The sequence below is a fragment of the Puma concolor genome, chromosome D3 (genome assembly GCF_028749965.1).
Source record: "Puma concolor isolate L17-30 chromosome D3, mPumCon1.1.hap2, whole genome shotgun sequence".
NCBI lineage: Eukaryota > Metazoa > Chordata > Mammalia > Carnivora > Felidae > Puma > Puma concolor.
Genome location: NC_141678.1, coordinates 84,678,165 through 84,705,080, shown reverse-complemented (window position 1 = coordinate 84,705,080; position 26,916 = coordinate 84,678,165). Strand labels below are relative to the sequence as shown.

At 37.4% G+C, this 26,916-nt stretch overlaps 1 long non-coding RNA gene across 1 annotated transcript; it reads left to right on the top strand.

Moving 5' to 3' along the window:
* Positions 1 to 26,557, top strand: LOC147575680 (uncharacterized). The gene is made up of 2 exons (XR_015242767.1): positions 1 to 99; positions 26,384 to 26,557. It is a non-coding gene; the product is annotated as an uncharacterized LOC147575680 (long non-coding RNA).
* Positions 26,558 to 26,916: the final 359 nt, after the last annotated feature.

The following is a 26,916-nucleotide window of genomic DNA, read 5'->3' as shown; positions in this document are numbered from 1 at the left end:
AAAGGCGAGGCAATCTGGCACGTTCTGTCTTGTTCCTTCTTGATTCCCTTAGATTTGCCACACCTAACTTCCACTGCCTTCTGATGATGCACAGAAAAGGTAATTTTTTTCAGAACTTTTGAACTTAAAAATATCTTTATTCTATTCTGACATATCAGTAGTGATTCGGGTATATAATGTGAAAGTGGATAATTTTTTATCAGAATATGAGAGAATTGTTCCTATAGTCCCAGGCTTCCACTGGCATTATTGACTATAACCAAATGGTGTCATTTGCAATTATTTATGATGGCCTGTATAGTCATTTAGCTTTTAAGATTTACTCTTCACTTCAGGTCTGTTGCAAGTTTAAGCTAATGTATTTTCTTATGGGTCCTTTTTCAATTCTTGTTTAGGGTATGGGCTTGACCAATTCATTGGAGAATCCCAAATACCAATTACTGATAGGTCTTTTCTCTCAGGCTGCTGATTTTTCATTGACAGAATGTTCCAATCTTCTATCAGGGTTTTTGGAGCTATAGGAGGCATTGAGAGTGGAGAGGCTCATCGTTCAATGTGTTGACTTTAACTTTACATCCTTGATGTCTGTTTTTAGTATTTCATCTCTATCTGGTCTTTTGCTGTGAATTTAGCTTTTGCTGTGAAAAATAGCTATGGTTGCATGACTCTTGTTCACTGTGTGTGTACGTGGAGCGGGGGAGAAGTTCTGGTGGTTTTATATGTATTTTTATTCGTTTCTTATACAGACTTTCAACCAGTCCTTTGAGTTAAGCCCCATCATATTCCACAAGGTCAAAAGTTTTTATTTCGTCTGACTTCTAAGTATGTGACGGTATGCAAGTAAAATCCACATTATACATTATAATTAGTATTGGAGTAGTGAAACATCAGGAATAAATAATTTAAACATGAGGATTTGGAGAAATTCAAAAGCTACCTCTTGTTCTTTAGTAGTAGATGGAGGTAAGATACAGTCCAGTAGAAGAGATAACATCCAGGATATCAATAAATAAAAGTGGGATAATCTATGGGGGAAAAAGTATTGAGGAAATTTCAAAGATAACCACAAGGGATAATCTTCCAGTGGCTGAGAAAAGTTGTACCAGTATTGAAGAGAAAACTGTACCAACACTGTCTTCACTTATGGGAAGAATTCTACTAGTAATAGAAAATCACTGTTCATTGTCAAGAATTGAGTTTTCTCTCTCCATTTCTTTGTGTCCTCTTTGATTCCTTTTGTCTGTGTTTTATAATTCTCAAAGTGTAGGTCTTTTACCTCTTTGGTTAGGATGATTTCATTCATATCTGGAATTTAATAAATAAAACAAATGAGCAAATGGGAGAAAAAAAAAGAGACAGAGAGAATAATAAACAAAGGAACAGACTCTTAGCTCTAGAGAACAAACTGATGGTTACCAGAGGGGTGGAGGGTGAGGGGTGGGTTAAAGAGTTGACGGGGATTAAGGAGTACACTTGTGATGATGTATGGAAATGTAGAGTCACTATATTGTAAACCTGAAACTAACATTACATTGTATGTTACGTAATCTAAATAAGGAAAAAAAATTGAAGTTTCACATTGTAAATGATAGCTACAGAAAAAAAGGTACCAAAACCAAAAAAAAAAAAAAAAAAAAAAACAAGCAAAACACAAAGAAATAGTTTCTGTCCAGTAAACACTGAAACAGAATTTTCAAAACATATGAAAAAGTTTTGGGGTTCCTGGGTGGCTCAGTTGGTTGACCATCTGACTTTGGCTCAGGTCATGATCTCACGGTTCATGAGTTCGAATCCCATGTCGGGCTCTGTGCTGACAGCTCAGAGCCCGGAGCCTGCCCTTATCTCTCTGGTCCTTCCCCCGCTCATGCTCTGTCTCTGTCTTTTTCTGTCCCTCTCTCTCAAAAATAGATAAATATTTAAAATTTAAAAAAAAATATGAAAAGTTTTATTGAAGACTTATTCTTCAAATTTCTTTTCAGATATTTCTGCTGTCAGTTACCCTCATGTTAACTGATTTGGTCACATCATAACCATTATTCACTTTGAACATTGATATGTAATGTTCTGTCTTTCAGTGAAAAAGAACTTTTGTTATATCATAGGTATGTTTGATTCACAGACAGGAAATACGTTGGATAGCAAACTGATTTTAGAAATAGAATTCCTAACAGCAAAACTTTTATTTGTGTCAGTTATGTTCAATGTGAAGACGAGGAATTCTTTGCCACTCTTTTCTGATCTGATGTAGGAGCTTTGTCCTGTGGTTTACTTCACATTCAGCAGTATATTTCGCCTTCAGCTCCCCCTAAAACCATACTGTGTGAGTTTTCAGGGGTTTTCACGCTGTCTTCGGTTTCACATAGCTATGAGTAAGCTTCCTGTAACAAATTCTTATTCATAAGAATGGAAAGGAAAAAAAAAATACATTGCAAATCATCTTCAGAAGACTCATCATTCCTTTTCCAACTTTCATGTTCTGCTCCAAGTACTTCCAAATATCCCCATCTCCTGAATTCTCGGTCTCGAAATTTATTGTCTGCTTCCTCTAAGTGGTGTCATATAAATTATATGAAATTGCCCTACTGCAGGATGGAAGAAACATTTTATCCCTCGGGAGAATAAAACCCTGACCACACTTTCATAAACACGGTGAAAGGTTTACTCTTTGAACAACTTGTTTCTGGCGATTTCTGTGCCACGGGAACCCCAGCTACCACTCCAGTTTTCAGGTATAAAATATTTTTGCACTCCACAGATGCCATGCATCACTCGGGTCATGGGCTGTGCATTCTTCTACAAGGATTCGGAAACTCTCCAATTAACATGGTAAACGAGAATTGCATTGTGACCTAAATGAGTCAGGGTGGAATATTTCATCATTTTCCAAACCGAGTGAGCTCGCCAGCTTTCAGACGGTTTCTATGACTCACGCTTTGGACAGACACACAGAGGTGGGGCTCTGCATCGGAGAGTAAGCCTGAGTGCCCAGTCAGGTCTCAATATCCAGAACTGGCTGTGGGCTTTCCGTTCCGAGATACCATTTGTGAAGTTAAAGAGAGATTCTGTCTCTGTCTCTTGTGTCTCTTTCTCTCTGCCCCTCCCCCTCTCATGCTTTCTCTCTCAAAAATAGATATTTAAAAATGTAAAAAAAAAATGATACTTAGCAAACTGATGAACAAGAACAAGAGAGTAAGCAAGTGCTTGTGTGTAACCCAAGGGTAACAATGGATAACAGCAGCAATGGCAGAATGAAACATTTTTATGAAATCCACAAAACGCTTCTTCAACACATTTTAAATTGTTTTTAACGTTTATTTATTATTGAGAGACAGAGAGACACAGAGCGTGAGGAGGGGAGGGGTAGAGAGAGGGGAGACACAGAATCTGAAGCAGGCTCCAGGCTCCGAGCTGTTGGCACAGAGCCCGACGTGGGCTCGAACCCACAAACCGTGAGATCATGACCCGAGCCGAAGTCGGTCGCCCAACCGAGTCACCCAGGCGCCCCTTCAACACATTTTAATGTAACGACGTAAGTCAAATATTATTTCTAAAGCATCATTCCTGGATTTATTACAGCAAAACAAACTAGATATAGAAGAAATGACAATTCCCATACTAAATACTTGTTGCTACTGGGCATGAAGAAGAGGTCTTAGGGGAACAGGACTGTATTCAGAGAAAACAATGTGTTAATAATGTTAGACTCTTTAGATTGTCTTTGAGCACAAACTCGCTACAGAGGAAAAAATCATACAGATTTTTTTAAAAAAATTATAATGTCTATTTATTTTTGAGACAGTGACAGAGCATGAGCAGGAGAGGAGCAGAGAGAGAGGGAGACACAGAATCCCAACCAGGCTCCAGGCTCCAGGCTGTCAGCACAGAGCCCCATGCGGGGCTGGAACTCATGAACCATGAGATCATGACCTGAGCCAAAGTCGGACGCTTAACTGACTGAGCCACTCAGGCGCCCCCAGATTTTTTTATTTGAGTCCAGAGTAGGTGAATTTGTATTGACTGTAGTCTGACAGATGTCTGAGGAACAAAATTCCTGATTAGATCCGGTTGGTATAAGGAAATGAAAACACAGTTGGATCAAATAGATTTTTCCCTGTAACATACTACACAGACTTTATTTCGCTTAAAAAACAACATGTTACGGAGAGTTTACAGAATGCTTGAGCTCTATCTCTACTAATTTAGGAACCCTCTTTCGTAAACAAGAGAACCCTCTGCAAGATCAGGCTAAATCGATAAAGATGGACCTTCCTGCAAAAACCCTACTTGAAGTTTAAAGATCATTTGCAGCCTTGGAAGGATAGGAAACTATTCGGAAGGAAAAATGCAGTCCCGTCGAAGCGGTTTGTTCAGTTAAGGGAAAAGCTTGATTAGGTTTCTACGAAGTATAATTAACACAGATAGCAGTGAATGAGACGTAGTGAAAAATATCTCACAAGCAGCAGGATATTCTAATAGCCGTTATTCAGTATGCTCTCAATAACAAAATAGCCCTCCAGGAACTCATCTCATTTCTAAGTATTATTAAACGTATATCCAGAAAGATTTTAAATACTTTTTATATCACATAAATACTGATTTTTGAAAATCTTAATTTCTGTTAGCATTTTCAACGGTCTAATGAGTAGTAGTCATTGAAGCTGGATGCTTTGCAATTAATATAACTTTTATAAGCCTTTGGTTAAACTATCTCCATTTAGAAGCGAATGGGGTAATTACTCTACCCTTCTACAGAAGTCTGAGAAGAATCCATACAAGATGTAAATAACATCATCCAAAAAGATTTCTTCAGCACGATTACCTGGAGTTTAGAATCCCTCCTAAGCAAAATTAATATTGTATCTATATAAAATATAACATTAAATATATATAAATATTAAAATATTATATAAAAGTTAATATCATATAAAACCTATACTATATCATGTGTTTCTAAGACTTTTGATTAGTAAGAGTATAAAAAATAGAGTATGAGTTAATTCGTTGTTTTGCTAGTTAGTAAAACAGTAAGTCTAACTCAAAACTGTATTCAGTGTATAAAATTCAATATACAAAGGGAAAACATTGGTTTTCAATTAAATGATTTCCTGAGCTGTCTCCTACAATTTCACTCCCTAAATTAACTCTGACCCAAAATTCAAAATGCAGTTAATTAAATGTCATATATGTTTAAATCCACAAACCACAAAGTTATCATGATACCTTATATCTAAAACTTTCATACATTGAGACTACTTATTAAAATATAGTAATGGTTCCCCAAATATAATGAATTTGATATTCCCTACATTTAACCTCAAAAATATCTCAGTGTATGTGCACATGTATGTATACGGATAGAGGACAGATAGATATGATAGGTAGATAGATGATAGATAGATAGATAGATAGATAGATAGATGGGTGTCATTTTAATAGAGGAATAATAAGTAGAAAATAATTGAAAATCAAAGACTTGCTAATATTTTGAAAATTAGAACTCTAGGTAAAGAAGCAGCACGTTCTATGTTATTCAATAAAGTAATGTAGGACTGTTCTTTCAACAAAATATAGAAGGGAATGTATAACATCCACCAGAAGACTAATATAATTCACTGAATGATTAAAAAAAAGTATGGTGTAATTCAGTTTAATTCACGAAAGAAAATAATTTCCTTCTGATTTTTAATACTGAAATCGATGTGTAAAGTTTGATTAACCTTATTTAAACATTATTCTTTTCTTTTTTTAAAACTATTTATTTATTTTGGGGCACCTGGGTGGCTCAGTCGGCTGAGCGTCCGACTTCAGCTCAGGTCATGATCTCATGGTCTGTGGGTTCGAGCCCCGCATCAGGCTCTGTGCTGTCAGACACAAATCTGTCTCAAAAATACATAAATGTTAAAAAAAAATTAAAAATAAACTATTTATTTATTTTGAGAGAGAGAAAGAGTGTGAGCGGGGGGGGGGGGGGGGGTGGGACAGAGAGAGGGAGAGAGAAAACTCCAAGCAGGCTCCACACTGTCAGCATAGAGCCTGATGTGGGGCTCTAACCCACAAACTGTTGAGATCATGCCTGAGCTGAAATCAAGAGGTGGATGCTCAGCTGACTGAGTCAGCAGGTGCCCCTAAACATTGTTCTTTTAAAAGTTATTATTTTTATAAAATCTTTCTTTTTTTAACTTTTAACATTCTCTACATTCCTTAACTTATTAAAATACGTGGTTTTTTCATTCCTGTGTGTAGTTTTAGGTTTTCATAGGATTTTAAAAGTGTTTTATTTTTTAAATGTTTACTTATTTATTTTGAAGGGGTGGGAGAGGAAGGAGCAGAGAGAGGGAGGAAGATAATCCCAAGCAGGCTCCACACAGAGCGAAGCCGAACGCAGAGATGGATCTTATGAACCGTGAGATTATGACCTGAGCTGAAATCAAGAGTTGGTCGCTTAGCCCACTAAACCACCCAAATGCCCCAGGCTTTCATAGGATTTTAAAAAGTTAATTACAATTTAAACAAATGCCCATACATTTTTTTTATAGCTGTACTTTCAGAAAAACTAATTACTTGTGTTGGAAAATATAGACTGAACAAACTGCTACCTAATACAAAAGATATAGTGTCATCAATGTTAAATATTTTACATTAACCAGGAATTGTGATAGCTTATACCTTTAGTCTCCACATATTAGAATAATAATGTAAGGGGATATCATGTTCCACTCCTCTTTTGTATCTATTTGAGGTAGTACCTGTGCATGTGGCTAAAAGAAAAATAAACATGTAATGAAATTACATGATAGATGTAGAATTTTGAAAAATATTCGACAAGATTATACTCCAGAATATCTTTGCCTGTATTCATCTGTCTATCGTCTTCTTCCTCCTCCTTCTCATCATCTATCATTCCATCCAGGTAAGTGTGTTTATCACACAAACACAAAATATGGGTGTGTTTATCAAGGATTACTTTGGAAGCTGGGGCACCTGCGTGGCTCAGTCGGTTAAGCATCTGACTTCGGCTCAGGTCATGATCTCATGGTTCATGGGTTTGAGCCCTGTGTTGGGCTCTGTGCTGACAGCTCAGAGCCTGGAGCCTGCTTCAGATTCTGTGTCTCCCTCTCTCTGCCCCTTCCTTGTTTGTGCTTTGTCTCTCTTTCTCTCAAAAATAAACACTAACAACAAAAACAGCAACAATTTTTTTTTAAATAATTACACCAGAAGCAAAGCAGAACATATATATTTCCCTTCAGTAACCCTTATACTTTATTATCTGAATCACATCCTACTCACTAAATTTCCTGAGCAGAAGTCTTTGAAAGAAAAGCAATTCATAAGAACATAAATTTGGGCTTTGTATCTGTAAAGTGAGTAGTTGAGTTCATAACTTAAGAGATAGAAATTAAGAGTTAGTAGAGGGACTGGAATCCTGTATAATGTAGAATGTATAATTGTACAATGAAGAATTTCTTTAAGATTCTATAAATCGCATGGGGCGCCTGGGTGGCGCAGTCGGTTAAGCGTCCGACTTCAGCCAGGTCACGATCTCGCGGTCCGTGAGTTCGAGCCCCGCATCGGGCTCTGGGCTGATGGCTCGGAGCCTGGAGCCTGTTTCCGATTCTGTGTCTCCCTCTCTCTCTGCCCCTCCCCCGTTCATGCTCTGTCTCTCTCTGTCCCAAAAATAAATAAAAAACGTTGAAAAAAAAATTAAAAAAAAAAAAAAAGATTCTATAAATCGCATCAAAATGAAGATAAACCATTTAAGATAGTGACTGTTATGTGTAGTACAAACAGAGAAACTTGAACTGCATTAGCATAGAGCAATTCATGGATTTTATTATATCAAAAGAGGAAAATGAATAAAATGATAAATTATAGAGGAGTTTAAACCACTTCATGAATAACAAGTTACATAGTGAGTAAATTATAGAAATTAGGGAGTTTTAAGTGTGTGTACTCGTTATGTTCGAAGTTGATACAAACACACAACAGCATCACTAATTGTAGTAGTTCAAATTCTATCTTGTTATGAACTATCTCAGCTATGGTTCATAAAAACATTAAAATTAGGACATGAAGAGTTACACTTGTTCACATGCTAACTGTTAAATAAATTATTTCCAAGGACCAGTAGAAAAAAATGAAAAAACAAAAAAAAAAGATTAAGTTTGCCAAATAAATAAATAATAATAATAATAAAGTTTCTTTTATTATTCTATTATTTACTGTTATTTCTAGATAGAAATACAAAAATGATTATAGTTAAGCAATAATAAATATTTGTGTATGTTTAATATGATGGAATACGATGTGAAAAATAGTTATATTAACATATGTATTATTTGTGGGTTAATACACTTCCATTGATAAACCATAATGGAAAAATAACTTGATAGTTATGCATGTATTGGTTGGTTTAATTTTCTTGCGTTACCCTTTTCTATGTATCTTTTAATCTTTACAATTTTAGGTTTATTTTATAGTTATGTAAAAGTAACTTAAATATAGTTACATTAGTACTCTGGGGGACTAATTTTGGAACTGCTTCAAGAAAATAAATTACAATAATGTGACCATATTAAAGAAATTTAATGAGTATTTTTATATCACATTAATTAAATTTAAGTCTTATAAAATATTGATTTATCATTGCAATTTTTTAGAATCATCATTTTAGCTGGCATCATCAAGTAAATAACTGTTGAACAGTGTTATAATTGTTTAAGTTGATACTAATTTAAAAAAAAATCAGGGGCACCTGGGTGGCTCAGTTGGTTAGACTTCAGCTCAGGTCATGATCTCTCGGTCTGTGAGTTCGAGCCCTGTGTCAGACTCTGGGCTGACAGCTCAGAGTCTGGAACCTGCTTCAGATCCTGTGTCTCCCTTTCTCTCTGCCCCACCACTACTCATGCTCTGTCTCTCTTCGTCTTTCAAAATTGAATAAATGTTAATTTTTTTTTAAATCATAAAAGAGTCATCTAAGTCACAGGGTGTAAGAATTATGTGACTGCTGTTTATCTACACAGAGTGGAAAAATACTGGTCCAAGCTTTATTCTAAGTCATTATTTCATTTGATTTTCTTATTTCCAGTAACTAAACTTCAATACCTATTTTTTGCATAGGTTTTAGTCGGTTTAGTTAAAATGTAGAATATTTTTAGTACATGAAATATTTTTGATGTATGGAATATTAAATTTTCTTCTCTCTATACATTGTTGAAAAATAAATGTGTTATAATTTTGAATTATTATATGCTCACATTGATTCCTGGGGACAAAACTCACTACTGTAATGATTGCTTCAATAATCAAATCTGTTGTTGAATAATATTTCGGACACCAGCATACAAACAAATATTAAAAAAAAAACAAAGATATTTTTATAAAAATTGTGTTTTACTGGCCCGTTCCTTGGTCATCATGTATTCTTTGAAATAATGTAGGGTTTTAACCGCACACAAAAATGGACCTACCTTCACTAAAAGGAGAATGCAGTCATTTTGACAATTGTATTTTCTTAAATCAGAGTGGGGTTAAAGCAATGACCTTCAAACTTTGGTATCCATCAGAGTTTACAAGGAGAGGTCTAACCATCTGCATTTTTCTACCAACAAAAATAAAACCCAGCAGACTGTGTGGTCATACCACTGTAGGGAGAAGTGGAAAAATGATATGATGGGGAGGAATTAGCTAAGAAAGCCAGTCAGAACCAATATGGCATGTGGCTGAAATGGTACCATGGCCAGACTCAGTGGATACAGAGCTGCCGAACTGTTGTGTTGGAAAGGCACAAGCAGGAGCCCATTGTATGGGTGCTGGGCTGAGTCTTTAGGGATAATTTAATACTTCAGACTGTGGAAATCTAGAAGTTACAGGGGCCAGAATGCATTCTGGTTCTTTCAGTGTAGGAATTTTTATTAACAAAAAGTAAAGTATTCTGTAATCAAGTTTTAGGGTGTATTTTGTGGAGAATATATAATAAATCATGTCTTATACAATTTCGATAACTATAAAAGGATGATGGGGCTTTCAGTAAAATATAAAAACGGAAACACAAAGCAGGTAGAAAATTCTAACACATTTCCATCAGTTTGGTGTGTTTAAACATATTCTTTCAATGTTTAAGAATCAATTGTTATAACTAATAAATAAATGGATGAAAAATTCAATAAATATGAAATTACTATGATTGACATGAAAATTATAGTAATCGGTGTACCAGTGTTTTTTATTTAACAAAAAAGAAAAAGTTCTTTAAGAAAAATCACAATTTCATGCTGTCCTTGTAAATTCTTTTAATATTCCTTGAAGCTAACTTTAGGTACACAATGAGCAAATATATTTACAACAAAAGCCCATTTTCAAGTACCTTACTATAAAGATGGATGGGGTTTCTGTTTATAAATATTTCATAAAAGTAAAAACCATATCAAACTATACTAATTCTTTATTCTACACTGTGCATCATGCAAAATGGACAATCGATAGTAGTTATTGATGAATTGACTTATTTGTCTTGGCCTTGTTCCTATTTTATAAATGAAAAAAGAAAGCTGAGTATTTAAAACAGAGACGTTTAATATAAAACATAAATAAATGCTACTTATTCTCCTAGAAGAAAATTAAATCAAGATATATTGCTTTTAGAAGTAAGGACTTCTGTAACATCAGAAGTTGTCTTGTTGGGGCACCTGGGTGGCTCAATCGGTTAAGCGTTGGACTCAATTTGGCTCAGGTCATGATCTCGTGGTTTTTGAGTTTGAGCCCCACCTCAAACTCTGTGCTGGCAGTGTGGAGTCTGTTGGTATCCTCTCTCTCTCCCTCTTTCTCTGCTCCTCCCCTGCTCTTTCTCTCTCAAAATAAATAAACTTAAAAAAAAAAAAAAAGCCATCTTGCTGTGTTTCTTTCCAGTACTTTTCCTATAGTTTTTATTGTGTTAATCCTACATCACATATATATTTACTTCATTTCATAAGCACTTTCCTACAACACTAACGTTTCCCATAAACATTATAATGTCCAGATAATAATTCTCATGGTGGGTATGGCCTGGTCTGCAGCCCATTAATTGCTGTGGTTGTTTTGATTTAGATCCAAATGTCTTTAATCCATTCTCTTACAGAGAATTTAATCCCTTTTCTTTCCAAAGCTCTTCTCCTATGTAAAGATATAATCAACATATTTAGATCACTTGTCACATGCTTTCATAGGCTATAGTGTTGCAAATGGAATTCCTGGCCACCACTTCTGAAGTTCGTGACATACACTGCCAAGTTTCTTTCCACAAGGTGTCAATCTATGATCTTCCTTTAAGAATGTACTGCAATCCCTAAGGGCAGGAATTCCTCTCAGCGTGTTCCCAAGATCTATTATATAGAAGGAACTCAATAAGCATGTATGTCATTTATGAAAGAAGAAATGAAGCAATGCAATCTGTAATGCAATATTATCTCATCCTGAAATTACCAAATATGAAACGTGCATTCTCTGTTATCATAGATGAAAACATACTGTGTGTTTTAATTTTATCTCATACATAGAGCTCTGGCCATTGAGGATTGCTTGACAGGTGATGTGAGCCTGTCCTTGCAGACAAGTGTGAGTTGAGGAGCCTCTAGCACCTGGGGTACCCAGGTGTTTCTCATTCCAGGACGACTCTGTCTCCCATTGGAGAACCGAGATTTCACGAGATAGACCTTCCTCTGGGGAAAGTGATTGGCCAGTGCCTGGGCCTGATTCAGCCATTCACTGAGCCACCCCTGATGCTCAGAGTTTTCCAGCTCAGCCTCTGCTCCCCTGTTTACCATCAGGATCTGCACTCACTCTTCATATACCCTAAGCCTCTGATGGGCTCTAACTGTACCCCATTTACCTTCCTGGGAAACCCCACACAACACCCACCCAGACCAGGCCCTGGTCCTGGCCCACAGGCATCTCCTGTGGCGTTCAAAAGAGAAGAACATTTCCTGATGTGGGGGCTTAGGTGGATGGGCCAGCTCTCTCATCCGAGGGTGCCAGCAGTTGAGCTAGGACAGAAAGAGAGAACAGTGCCCTAGGGCTGTTCTGCAGGGAAAGGCTCCAAGACCTGGCAACATAGTCTCCCAGGAAAGTTCTAGATACCTCACAGATGCTGGAAGGAAAACTGGCCCCCTTGGATTTGCAATGAAACGTAGCACTCAGATTACTGCAGCCTTAGACCTTGACAGATGTCAGATTGGGGCCCCAGAGCTCTGTGCCAAAAGTCCATATCCACTACCTAGGGGCCCCTGGAAGGCTGTAGCTTTACAGCTGGTTCATGCATATTTCATCCCATTCTGGCTTCAGCAGGTCCCACCCCTTCAGAGCCTTGGGCCAGAATCCCTTCCCTGGCACCTGGCTAGGCCCTGAGGCAAGGCGCCAAGAGCCTGTGAATCTAAGTGACGGTAAGCGACTCTAAGTTCAGGGAACTCCAGGGCATAATCATACATTATAATTTTTCACCATGTAAATTTTGATATATAATTAGGAAGCCATCAAAGGCATTGAAGGATCGGTATTGAATATAGAACATAAAAATCTGAAAGTAAAAATTCTAGTAGAAAAGAAAGCAGTTTTGTGTGACACCTTCATGTTTTAGGGACTCTCTGTGTTCTAACAATAGATCACAACAATGATTATGATTTTGATGAATGCTGGGGCACCTGGGTGGCTCTGTCGGTTGAGCCTCCGACTTCGGCTCAGGTCATGATCTCGCGGTTTGTGAGTTCGGGCCCGGAGTAGGGCTCTGTGCTGACAGCTCTGAGCCTGGGGCCTGCTTTGGATTCTGTGTCTCCCTCTCTCTCTGCCCCTTCCCCACTTGTGCTCTGTCTCTACCTATCAAAAATAAATAAATGTAAAAAAAAATTAAAAAAAAGATTTTGATGACTGTTGAAGAACTACCTCACTAATGACAGTATGAAAGATTGTAGAAAAGAAAAACTTTTAATGTTGAGCATAGGCTAAACATATTCTAATATTTATTTGTTCTTTACTACTTTTATTTTATAACAATACACAATAACAATAGAGATATTAAGAAGAAAGGTATTGCTGACGTTCATATGAAAAAAAAATGCCCTGGGATATTGCATTTCTGACGTATTCTAGTTTCATCTTTTCCATGGACATCCATCTTATTTAACTGTTTAAAAATGATATTATAAAACTAGTGTTAAAATAACTATTGGGTTATATAAGAATAGTTGCCATAAACATATCCCTTCGTGTATTTATTTAGGAATGCATTATTTGATCACTAACCTCCAACCATAAACCAAGGTTCTGAATCACTTGCTGAGATTGCACCCTTATGAGCAATAAAATAGGGGAAACTGTAGATTTTTTTAAGATATCCATACATTTAGGCAATTAGGAAAAGAAAAAAAGTGTTCATGAATATCGTGAAGTGAAATTTTAGAAGACAATAGATGCTCTTACTGGAAGAACCTAATGCAGATGAAAGTGAGGGCAGGTCCCATTGAGTGAAATGTGTGATGAGACATGGAATTGAGTAGAAATGAGATAAAGAATGTAAAAAAATGATTTTTAAGGAGAAACTGCACGTTTAAAAATTTGGATGAAGATGAGAAAGTTCGGTTTATTTAAGACACCAAAGGGAGGTCAAGGTAGCAGATAAAACATTGGTAAGATCAGGTTGCGTTCTATTGCACAAAGAAAGGAAGAGAATAAAAATAATCCTGTAGATTTGATCGTGAAATGAGAGTATTTTTGTCTTTTGAAATTATTTATAAAAAACACACAATAAATATATATAATATGAATGTACATAGGATAGAAATATGTAGAAATAATATACACATATGATAAAATTAAAATATGAAATATATATATCTTTCAAAGTTAGAACGTTGCCTCCATGTTAAGTTATTTAATTTACTCAATGTATTTGAAGACTACAGAGAGTTTATTTAATATGTGTATATCGTTCAAAAATACTACTTTTTCATATGTTTCAGGAGAATCTGGTATGACTGTCAGGGGAGACTCAGCTTCTCCTTGACAAATCCCAAATTAATTATTAGTTTTTTAATTCTATTTTTTTCAACGTTTATTTATTTTTGGGACAGAGAGAGACAGAGCATGAACGGGGGAGGGGCAGAGAGAGAGGGAGACACAGAATCGGAAACAGGCTCCAGGCTCTGAGCCATCAGCCCAGAGCCTGATGCGGGGCTCGAACCCACGGACCCCGAGATCGTGACCTGGCTGAAGTCGGACGCTTAACCGACTGCGCCACCCAGGCGCCCCTTTAATTCTATTTTTAAAGTAAGAAAAGAAAGCTTCAGAAGTCCAGGTTGCAGATATGAGCCAGAGGGAATGTTCCATAGAGCCCGTATTTTTCTACCCTTGACAATATCAGTAACAATTAGGTAATGTTAGGTACAAAAATAAACAATTGAGTAAAATGACCATCTTTTTTGCTGATTGGACATCTCTTGGAACTATATAAAAGGCCTGAAAATTCCTTCTCTTCTCTCAGCTACCTCCCTCCCAACTGTTGAATAGTAACAAAAATGATTTGCCGGTTTCCAGCCTTTTGGGCAAAGCCTGGTCACCACTACTCTTCCTCTCATGGATTAGCTTCTCTCTTTTATTTCTAGGAAGATTAATATTTTTAGAGGCACCGTGGTGGCTCAGTCTGTTAAGCATCTGACTTTGGTTCAGGTCATGATCTCAAGGTTTGTGAGTTTGAGCCCTGCGTCGGGCTCTGTGCTGACAGTACAGAGCCTGCCTCTGATCTTGTGTCCCCTTCTCTCTCTGCCCCTCCCTGGCTTGAGCATGCTCTGTCTCTCAAAAACTTAGTCATCTTTTAAAAATAAATAAACATTTTAAAAAAGATTAATATTTTCCAACCTTTTCCTTCTTATTTGGGGCACTGAGAGGATGCCTTTATTATTTTATGTAGGTAGTACAAAAAAGGAAGCACACAAAAATTCTCAGGAAAGAGCATTCCAGGTTTTCCTTTTTTTTTATTATTAGGATGAAAAATTTCTTAAGAAATTAGGGTATCATTGGTCGTGGTGCACCCTGTTTTCTTGTGACAATATGCCCATTCCATCTGTTCACACATGATGAAATCATTGACCTGTGGAAATGGCCAAGGGTAAACATGACATTGAACATAGTTTTCTCTCTCACTGTTTTTGCTTACAGACACTGAGGCCCTGCTTTGATAATACATCAACTTCACTTTGCCTTGGTCTTCTTAGCTATGTGTTACTTCACCAATATTTTTGAAGAGTCAATAATAAAGCTTTTCCATTCAGGCTTCTGTAGCCCACATGTGTGAATGAAAACATAGAGAATATGTAAGTTATTTAAAATGTTGATGACATTTCCACTAGGCAACTTGCATTCTGTATTTTTGTCGTTACCAGATGAGACTACGTTTATGAGCACACACGCACAAAAGTTTTATTGTAAAGCATGCTCAGATTTGACTTGAAGTGAATCCATTTCATAATTAAGTTTGACAGAGACAGCATTAAAAAGTAGAGTAGAGTAGAATATAAAGCAGATATCCAGAAACTTAGAAGGAAAAATATGTGCCAATTCTGTTAAAAGAAAGAGAGAAAGAAAGAAAGAAAGAGAGAAAGAAAGAAAGAAAGAAAAGAAAGAAGGAAGGAAGGAAGGAAGGAAGGAAGGAGGAAAGAAAGAAAGAAAGAAAGAAAGAAAGAAAGAAAGAAAGAGAAAGAAAGGAAGGAAGGAAGGAAGGAAGGAAGGAAGGAAGGAAGGAGGAAAGAAAGAAAGAAAAGAAAGAAAGAAAGAAAGAAAGAAAGAAAGAAAGAAAGAAAGACAAAGAAAGGAAGGAAGGAAGGAAGAAGGAAAGAAAGAAAGAAAGAAAGAAAGAAAGAAAGAAAGAAAGAAAAAGGAAGGAAGGAAGGAAGGAAGGAAGGAAGGAAGGAAGGAAGGAGGAAAGAAAGAAAGAAAAGAAAGAAAGAAAGAAAGAAAGAAAGAAAGAAAGAGAAAGGAAGGAAGGAAGGAAGGAAGAAAACGGGAGAAATCCATGGAGGCAAATTGCTGATTAAATTTCTCTTCTATAATATACAATTTTCTTTACACAAAAATAAGAAACAAAGACCTAAAACACTGGGGCAATGTGATCTGTGATCAGCATGAAAAGAAAGTTAAGACTTAGAAGGAAAGAAAGCTGTTAGAGAAGCTACAAGTAGAGAATCAGACTGGAATCTGAGAAACCAAATGAGAATTTTATAAGAAAAGTGAAAGAAACTGACAAATACCTGACAAAAAACCATAAAGAATATTTAAATAAATAGAGTTGGCATTAGGTAAAGAATAGAAGCCTCATTATCTCATGTTAGATAGTAATAATCTGGTAAAAAAAAATTGCTCTTCCTCATATAACTTAGGTATCATTCAGAGGTTTTTGAGTTCCTGCAAATACTATCAAGACGATAATGTCTTTCTCGAAAATGATGAACCATCATTTCTTAAGACCACTGATAGGGGCACCTGTGTGGCTCAGTTGGTTGAGCAGCCCAATTCAGCTCAGGTCATGATCTCGCGGTTTTTGAGTTCAAGCCCCGTGTAGGGCTCTGTACTCACAGCTCAGAGCCTGGATCCTGCTTCACATTCTGTGTCTCCCTCTCCCTCTGCCCCTCCCCTACTCATGTTCTGTCTCTCTCTCTCTCTCACTCTCAAAAATAAACATTAAAAAAAAAACTAAAAAAAAAAGATCACTGATATAATTTAGACGTATAGTTATAAAAACTTTATATAAATATTCATTTATTTATAGTTATGATAGGAATAGAAATATGTTTTTTTAAATTTTTTTAACATTTATTCAGTTTTAATAGATGGAGAGACAGAGCATGAATGGGGGAGGGCAGAGAGAGGGGAAGACATAGAATCTCAAGCAGGCTCCAGGCGTTGAGCTGTCAGCACAGAGCCAGATGTGGGGCATGAACTCACGAACTGTGAGATCATGACCTGAGCTGAAGTCAGACGCTTAACTGACTGAGCTACCCAGGCACCACCAAAATATAAATATATTTTCAAAGGGGAAAATATAATTATATAGATGTATATATATCATTAAATTAGTTTAAAGAAGTATATTTTTAGACACAATGCAAATTAGTAACAAAAAGTATGTCTTAATAACTCTCGTCTTCAAGATAGAGTTTTTTTCTGAGTGAGTCTTACCTGGACCCCTCTATTTGTAATTTATGCCTCTTGCAATCTGACAGATGATATGTTTGAGTGTACTTCTTACCCCGCATGGTCTTAATGTTTTTACTATAAAGATGGCTCTCTGAAAAGAGATGTCAACACTGCTAAATTGAAAGCCATTTCATTTGTTTTAATTTATATGAAACTGAATTATATTTTTGGCTTCCACTTAGTGGAAGGTCATTAGAGTGTCATTGTCCCATCAGCGATAGTCAGAAAATGTAGGCATGAAGCCATAAATGATAAATTCATTTCACTGATCCTTTGGGGTTTGTTTTAATGCCTTTTGTCTGTTAGCTTTCCAACGATGTTGGATATCGTAGACAAGATGAAAAGCAGTGATGATTGGTCATATTCATAGTAAATTTGTTTTTTTTCAGCTGGTTCCCAGATGAATATTTAATATTAACATGGTGAACAGCGTTTCATGCCTACTAATATGAAGGTGACATTCCTGTTTTTGTTTTTGTTTTTATTTTTCTTTCTCTCCAGAGTCATTACTGCCTAGAGATGGTTGTGATAATAGTTTAGGAAATGGAATTAGAGGATGCTTAATAAAATGGTGTTTTGCTGATATCCCTGAATATTGTTTTCTTTTTCTAGCTGATTTCTCACAATGAAAATACTAAATACTATTGTAACAGTATGAGGATTTTGGGAATCTGAGCTGCTCTATAGAACACTGCACCAAGTTTGATCTCAGATGAACCCTGATACTTTTCACGCATACTATGTTCAGAATCCCCTCCAAAAAGAGTGGCCACCAGGGATTATTTTCACATAGGATGCTGTCCTCTGAATCATGTGACCTGGATGCTTGGGTCAAAGTAGACTGGAATTGGTCCTTAAAATAAAGGGCAGTCGTCATTAGCCTAAATCGGTGATATGAAGTCTTGCCAAAGAACATGCCCTATTTTGATTGTGACTCATTAGACCAGTCTGATCTTCTTCAAGGAGTTTGGACACAAAACACACAGACACACAAATATAGGACATAAAGAAAACCCATAGGGGGCACTTGGGTGCCTCAGTCCATTAAGCGACCGAATTTGGCTCAGGTCATGATCTCATAGTTCATGGGTTTGAGCCCCACGTTGGGCTCTGCACTGTCAGCACAGACAGACCTTTCTGTGAGAAGCTGTGAGCACAAAATGTCCTGAAGTAGGGAAAGCAAAGTAAGAAGTCACTGGAAGTGTTATCAGATGTAAGCAGAGAAGAGAAACAGAAAAGCCACATGACAAAAGTAGCTAAGTGAGTAATCCAGGGCTGCTATTCGGCTGACACACACTGGTATGGCCACTCTCTCTTTTAAGCATTGAAATACATTGAAAATAATTGGCAAATAGCTGCTTCTCAAAGGTTCCTATGCATCCATTCCTGGCCACCAGCTACCCTGGCCACTCTCCTATATCCAGAAACTAAAGTGCAAGGAACCTTTATTCTGATGGATTGAGGATTGTGCCTTACTGATGATTAAATATTTCAATTTTTACTCCTGCACATTAAGGTGCTATGATGGCTTGCCCCTGAGGAAATAACAGGGTCCTGATCCATATTCTGTAAGACCTCGCAGGTCTGTAGGAGGCTTGATTACAAGGTTGTGTCAAGTGCTTATTCACTTCTCTGACGCGTTATCACAAAAAGTGCCTGTATTTGAAGAAATTTCTATTCTTTCCAATCAGATCAGGTGAGCCTGACCATAATACATTTACCCAAAATATAAAGTTGACTTCCAAAAACAAAAACAAAACCTGTTTAAGGAGACTCAAGGTATATGGCATTACCATTCTTATGCTCTGAGTTGTACTCAAAGCATAAATGTCAATAAACCTTCCCACACTTCCAAGAGCTAGATATACATGTGAATTACTTACAGTTTCATTAGTAGTTTTGGTTAATCACATTCTAGAGCACAGTGTTCTTAAACAGATAAATCATAAGAGAAATTGAAGTACTTCCATCATTTTCTGGTTACTTATATCAGCCATATTACATATAATGGAAATTATTCCATAAAACATAAATACAAATATTGCATATATATATATCTTTTCACATGCATATATAAAGTGTGTGTGTGTGTGTGTGTGTGTGTGTGTGTGTGCATGTGTCTTTATGCAATCTGTGATACAATAGAGACTCCTAGATCACAGGAATCCAAAGTCTCTTCTCTTTCCCGGATACACAGTTAGACTTCACTTTCTAGTTTCCCCTGAGGTTAGCAGTGACCATGTGACTGAGTAGTTGTCTGTCACAGCAGAAGTGTTATATGCTACTTCCCTGAACGGCCCACAGAAACTCCCTCAGGGTTCCTTTGTCTTTCTGGCTGGCTGGACTGAAGACAACTTCCAGAGTAAACTTGGAAGCCAGGAGTGGAAACAGAGCACACGGCCTAGGGACGCCCTGTTGCTCTGTTTACTGCATAGCACTGCTGTCTGAGAAAAAAAATTATTATATTTTAGATATTATGTAGTTTCGGGTCTACTTGCTATAGCAATTACTATATCCTAACTTGTTCATGGTATTAAATAATAACCCTTAGAAGAGAAGTTTAGCTGGTAAGTGATTTAGAACGTGTTATCCATAAAATAAAAAGAATAAATTCAGTATCCTATTGAGTTTATGTATAAAAAGAATAATGTTTAAATCTTGATGATACCGCTAGGTTTCCGGCCAAGTGCTACCAAAAGCTATGACGGAAGTTACATGACAGCAAACATCCCATTTTATTTTGGTTCGATAATGTACATCTTGCACTCAGAATGGTTCTTGACATATGGCAGTTTGTCCATAAATATTTATTAAATAAATAAGCAAGAATCGCAATTTATGAAGATGATCTGTTAATTTTCTAAAATGTTTTTCTTGAAATTGAGCTCTCAACTTTATCTGATGATTTCCCAACATGGCAAAACTTAAAATTAGGTAATTTGAGGACAGTATTTAAAAATGAGGTATGAGGGGTTGTCTGGGTGTCTCAGTCATTTAAACGTCCAACTCTTGATTTTGGCTCAGGTCATGATCTCATGTTTTGTGGGTTCGAGCTCCACATTGGGCTCTGTGCTGACAGTGCAGACCATGCTTGGGATACTCTCTCCCTCTCTGCCCCTCCCCCAGTCATGCATATTTGTGTGTGTGTGTGTGTGTGTGTGTGTGCGTGCATACACATGCACACACACATTCTCTCTCTCTCTCTCTCTCTCTCTCAAAATAAATAACTAAACTTAAAAAAATAAGGTGTGAGCACAGTGACCAAAGTGCAAACAATTCACAATGAATAAATAGCACAGTGCCCTGTAACTAGTAATAGAAACTTACAGTCATCTTCAGAAACTGCAATCTTCAGGCTAAAGATTTAGCTATCTCCCAACAACCCTACAGAAATGATTCAAAGAAATAAGTACTTCAACCGCACTCCCCACACGCCCTCCAATTCCCACTTGTGGTGACCAGTGGCTGACCCAAGTAGCCACTTCTGGACAAATATTCTTAAATCTGGTAGGTAAAAAATAGATATGAGGAAGGGGCAACATAATGTGTGGGCTTGTTTAAGTTTATCTATTTATTTTGAGAGAGAGAGAAGCAGAGAGAGAGGTGGGGAGAGAGAGAGAGAATCCCAAGCAAGCTCTGCACTATATCAGTGCAGAGCCAGAGGTGGGGCTCAGTCTCAGGAACCATGAGATCATGACCTGAGCTGAAATCAAGAGGCAGACTCTCAACCAACTGAGCCACCCAGGTGCCCCTAATAGGTAGTATTTAATCACTCCTGCCTTGACGTGTAGTTTAAATTCTAAAGCATGAGATAAAGATGAAGAAATTAAAGTGATAGGATACAAAGTAACTTCTACTGATAAAGTCATACAGAAAAACAAAAGTTAGATGTGCCCACAATTTGCTTTCCTCTCCTGGGATTAGCATGTGTGAAAGCCTAGCCTCAAGAGAAATTGGATCTTGAAACTCTCCCTTAAATATCCTGAGCCCCGAAAGTGAGGGTAGAGGAAAACAGCCACTTAAACTTTCTCGAGAAGGAAGGATTGCGTCTGAACACTAAAATAGTGGAAGTGTAGGAAAATACAGCCTGCTCAGGCATGCAGACTGGAAAATGTGAATAAGAAAGTTTCAAGCCACTTACGCTCGTGCTCAGCATTTTCTCCAACAATTCCTCCTTGTCTGTTTCCAGACCTCTTCCTCTTCATTAGCTCTCTCCAATCAGCATGGCGGACGCACACTTGTCTCCTCCATTCCAAAAGTAAATTTATTTCCCATGGATCCCCTTCCTCTCAACTAAAGCTTTTACTGGCCAAGTTTTACAAAGCAATTTTCTTTACGCTCTGGCTCCATTTTCCGACCTCCTGCAACTCCACTTTTCAATTTGTGGGCATTTAGCTTCCACTGTTCCATTCATCAATCTATGTTTGCTAATATTAAAAAAGGGATCACAGGTCCAAAATGGAGACACTGGTGCCAAGCCCATGTCAACAAACCAAGACTTAGTAGTAACCTAAGGGCAGTTTCAGCCTCTCCCAGGAGTGTAACCTTTACCTGGTCAGTCTGGAGTTACTTGGTCAACATCAATGAGGTAATCCACTGGATAGACCCCATCTGTCCCCCATAGGAAGGTGACCTTGTTGGCAACCCATTCTTTCCTTGTCTCTCTCACCTTTCTGCCTAGAAAACCCTTCCATTTGGTACAGCTTCTTGGAGAGCCTTTTTATTTGTGAGATGTCAATTCATGAATTATTGTATAAAACCAATTTGCTATTTAAATTTACTCAGTTGAAAATTTTGTAACACTAAGATCACATGAAAGTTCCTATTTCCAATGGCATTTTTCAGGTCTCTCTCTCCCTCTCTCTCTCTCTCCTCTCTTTGTCTCTCTCTTAATTTAGCCTCTCTGATGTATCAACGGACTCAACCACACCCTCTTGGAAAAATTCCTTTTCTGTGACATTTCACCCTTTTCCTCCTTCTGACATTCAAGCTCTATATCTCAGTACTTGTGGCATCTCCTCTTCTATTGGGCCATTAATCATTTGTGTTACTCAAGTTTGATCCTGAGTCTTTCATTTTTTTTTTTAATCTTAAAACTACACTCCAACCACAGACCATTTTATCCTCTCTCTACGGCTTCACATATATTTCTATCTTTAGATCTGTATACTCAGGTATTTATTTGACATTTCCACTTTTAAGATCTAAATTGATATTAAAGCCATGTTCATAAGTTCTCCATAATCTAAATTAACTCCATAATCTAAACTGATTTCCAAACTTCCATCTCAATATTTCATGACTTATTCCTGCAGTTAGTTGTACCAGTAATCTGAGGTAGGAATGGACATTTCATTCTTTCCACCTCCCACAGCTGATGAATCATAATATTTTATTGGAAATAACTAAAAATAGATATATTTTACTCAACTGCTTATGTCTTGCTTCATTGATTCAGGGAACAGGGGAAATAAAGTGACAGATAAAACTGAATACATTTCAGAGGGCTCCAAGAAAAAGTAGCACCCAAGTCACATTCCTAGTAGAGACAAAGTCATGAAATTAGATGTGGAAAGAGCTTTTGCTTGTTTGTTCCAGGCAGAGAGAGAAGAAAGGGGCAATGGTCCTATGTAGTTTTGAATTTGAGATATGATGAAAGACAAAAGATTGGACCAGAATAAGGGAGAGGAAAACAGTAAGGGCAGAATGGGGAGATGTATCGAAGCCATCAAATTGGAACTTTCTTATGGGAAAATAACATATGGTTTATGGTTTTAGATGAGTATTTTTGTTTCCTTTTAAAATATTTTTTTTGGGGCGCCTGGGTGGCGCAGTCGGTTAAGCGTCCGACTTCAGCCAGGTCACGATCTCGCGGTCCGTGAGTTCGAGCCCCGCGTCGGGCTCTGGGCTGATGGCTCAGAGCCTGGAGCCTGTTTCCGATTCTGTGTCTCCCTCTCTCTCTGCCCCTCCCGCGTTCATGCTCTGTCTCTCTCTGTCCCAAAAATAAATAAATGTTGAAAAAAAAATTTAAAAAAAAAAAAAATTTTTTTTTTTAATTTTTTTTTTTTTTTAACGTTTATTTATTTTTTTGGGACAGAGAGAGACAGAGCATGAACGCGGGAGGGGCAGAGAGAGAGGGAGACACAGAATCGGAAACAGGCTCCAGGCTCTGAGCCATCAGCCCAGAGCCCGACGCGGGGCTCGAACTCACGGACCGCGAGATCGTGACCTGGCTGAAGTCGGACGCTTAACCGACTGCGCCACCCAGGCGCCCCCCTTTTAAAATATTTCTTAAAGTTTGAGAGCAATTTTAGATTTACAGCAAAATTATAAAGATAATACAGAGAATTCCTGTATACCCCACATCCAAGATCTCCTATCATTACCATCTTATATTAAATAAACCAACAAATACATTATTATTAACTGAAGTCCAAACTTTATTCAAATTTGCTTAACTTCTACTTAATGCACTTTTTCTCTTCTAGGACCCCACCTAGGATACCACATTACATTTAGTTGTCATGTCTCCTTAGACTCCCTTTGGCTCAGTTTTTTGTTTGTTTGGTGGGTTTTTGTTTTGGGGGGTGTGTGTGTGTGTGGGTGTGTTTGCGTATGTGTGTGGGGGGTGTGTGTGTATTTGACATTACTTAGTTTTGACAACTTTGAAAATTTTGAGTACTGCTCAGATATGTTGTAGATTGCATCACAAATAGAATTCTCCTGGTGTTTTCCCCCATGGTCGTATGGGTTTATGGGCTTTTAAAAGAAAGACCACAACGGGAAAATGACTTTTATTTCATTTTCTTATACACATGTATGAAGTAGCACAATGCTGGACAGGAGAGGTGAGAGAAGAGATTCTTGTCCCGTCTCTGATCTTAGAAAGAATGGATCCAGTTTTTCACCATTAAGTATTATGTTAGCTATAGGCATTTTGTAGATGTCCTTTCTTTTTAGTTTTTTATAAGTGCTTTAAATTTTTTTTTTAATATTTGTTTTTGAGAGAGAGACAGAGCGCAAGCAGAGGAGGGGCAGAGAGAGACACACACACACAGAATCAGAAGCAGGCTCCAGGCTCCAAGCTGTCAGCACAGAGCCCAATGCAGGGCTCAAACTCACAAGCTGAGAGATCATGACCTGAGCTGAAGTCAGAGGCTCAACCAACTGAGCCACCCAGGTGCCCCTAGATGTCCTTTAAAAAGTTAGGGAAATTCTCTTCTATCCCTAGTATGCTGAGAGTGTTTGGGGTCTTTTGTTTTCTCATCATGAACAGATGCTAAATTTTGTGAAATGCTTTTCTGTATTGATTGATCTTTAGTTTACTTTGTTGCTGTATTGGAACACACTGATTGATTTACTAATGTTGAATCTGCCTTACATCCCAGGAATAGGTTCCTATTCCTCCACAGAAACTGGGGGTAGAGGCATTATCTTCCTTACTGGTCACATGTCAGTCCTACTCTCCTGAAAAAGACAGTCCTGGGTTTTAAACCTGACAAGAAGCTGTTTAAAAAAAGATTTACATACATCTCAAAGGAGTAGAGTAAGAATTTGCAATTGCAGGCTTACAAAACAAATGTTCTAAAAAAAAAAAAGGGAAAAAGGGAGGTAGGGTGTCTCTCCCATTATTTTAACAGGGAAAATCATTTTTATTTTATTTTTAATTTTTATGTGACCTTGCAGTTGGTGGTGGTGGAGGAAACATTATTAGGTTTGGCTTATGCTTTGTTTTTATTTTTATTTTTGTTTATATTTCTAAAGATGTTTTTTTAAAGTTTTCATTTATTTAAGGAATCTTTATACCCAAAGAGGGGCTCAAACTCATAACCCTGAGATCAAGAGTCACATGCCCTACTAACGTAGCCAGCCAGGCGCTCCCCTGTTTTTTCTTTTTTTAAAAGATTTTTATTGGGTTTGGTATATATTTTAGAGGTCAAAATGACTGAATTTGCTGATGGATTTTGATGTTGACATGACAGTTAAGAAATAAGGCAAGATAATTGAACTAAGTAATCGGTGAGTTGTAGCGCTATTCATTACAACATGAGCACAGGGAAATGGGAACCTGGATTACTCCCTGTTATTTGTTAGGTTTCAGTGAATTATTTGATGTTGAAATGCAGCTGAATTGGGGGCAATCGGGGATTCAGAGCAGAGGTGATGGCCCCAGGCATAGCATCTAGAGTCATTGTAATGTAGATGATTTCTATAGATGGGGTGCTGAAGATCATCCAGAGAGTACAAGTATTTACCTGAAGGAATCTGATGAAAGATTAGGTCCCAAGGAACTCAAACATTGAGAAGCCTAAACACAGAGAATGAGATAAGGGAAATTAGGAGAAAATGAGGGAAACATGGAGTCTTTGGAGGCAATTAAAGAAAGACGTTCAGGGAGAAAGGAACTGGTATATGTCAAACCCTTCCAAGTCTTTGATTCTATCCTCACTTTACAGCACTCTTTCTGTGACCCCCTGGTGTTCAAACACACCTCACAGGCACCCTATCCCTTATCTTCTAGAACCTTTGAGTCCCCTGATTTTTCTTCCTCAATACAATCTGGATTCCATCTCCTTTTCACCTGATTTTTCAGGGCTCATTTTAAATCTCTCTCCTTCAGAAAGACCCCCCCCCCAACTCCTCCTAATCATTTAGATCTTTCTGGTAGGTAAGCTCATTGTGCCTCGTAGCTCTCTGTCATAGCACTTAACCACCTTTCAACTAGAAAACTTGTGTAGATTTTTTCAGACCTCTTGCCTCCAATAGATTATAAGCTTTAAAAATTCAGCAACCAGATGGTCTTGCTCACTTCTATTATCCCACCACTTGGCACAAGGAAGCATATTTGTCGTATAAATGAGACAATAAATGAAACAAATGGCAAACTATTTTGGCTTTTACCGGACTGTTTAATGCAACCACAGGAAATAATCTTTCCAACTTGCTCCCATGCAAACGAAATGTACATTTATTTAGTCAGGACTTTAAAAGTCAGTAGAGGTTGTGGAAATAAATAAAGGAAACTTCACTTAAAAGGTGATAGGGGGAGCTCTCGCCCACCTAGCCTTCACAGCAGCCTGCATTACCAGCCAGAAAAAGGAAGATAAGAACTATCTTGACAAGGGAGGACATTTTTTCACAAAAGAATTTTATCTCTTGCTTCTAGGAAAAAGAAGGAAGATCTCTCCCTGCCACAACAATGCACTAAGGGCAGTTTGCAGCCAGTGAGAAACCACTGCAACCTTGAACTCTTCTTCTTCTCCAATGAACTTTTGTTTAAAACATCCCTCCCGTATTTCCTTCTAAAACCTAATAAAAACTGACCTTCCCTTTGTCTCTTTAGATTTGCCTGTGGTTCATTATAGCTTACTTGTCCTGAATTGCAATTCCTCTGCTACTCCCTAAAGTAAACTCTGGTAAAATAACTGGCTATTTTACTTCTAAGGTTGATAACGTTAAGATAATAATAAAGCCACTCCATTCAATTTTTTTAAAGGTGTTTTTACTTAAAAGAGTCATTCTGCAAATGCATCACATCAATATGCCAGTAAGAACAAATACCATGTGACAATTAAATTGATTTCTGCATCTCATCGATTAAAGTGAACATTGCCTTCACACGCCAGTGAGTTCTCATATCGTAAACAGTAATTAAGATATTAATCACAGAGATTCTCAGATGGTTGTTTCAGTGGAGAG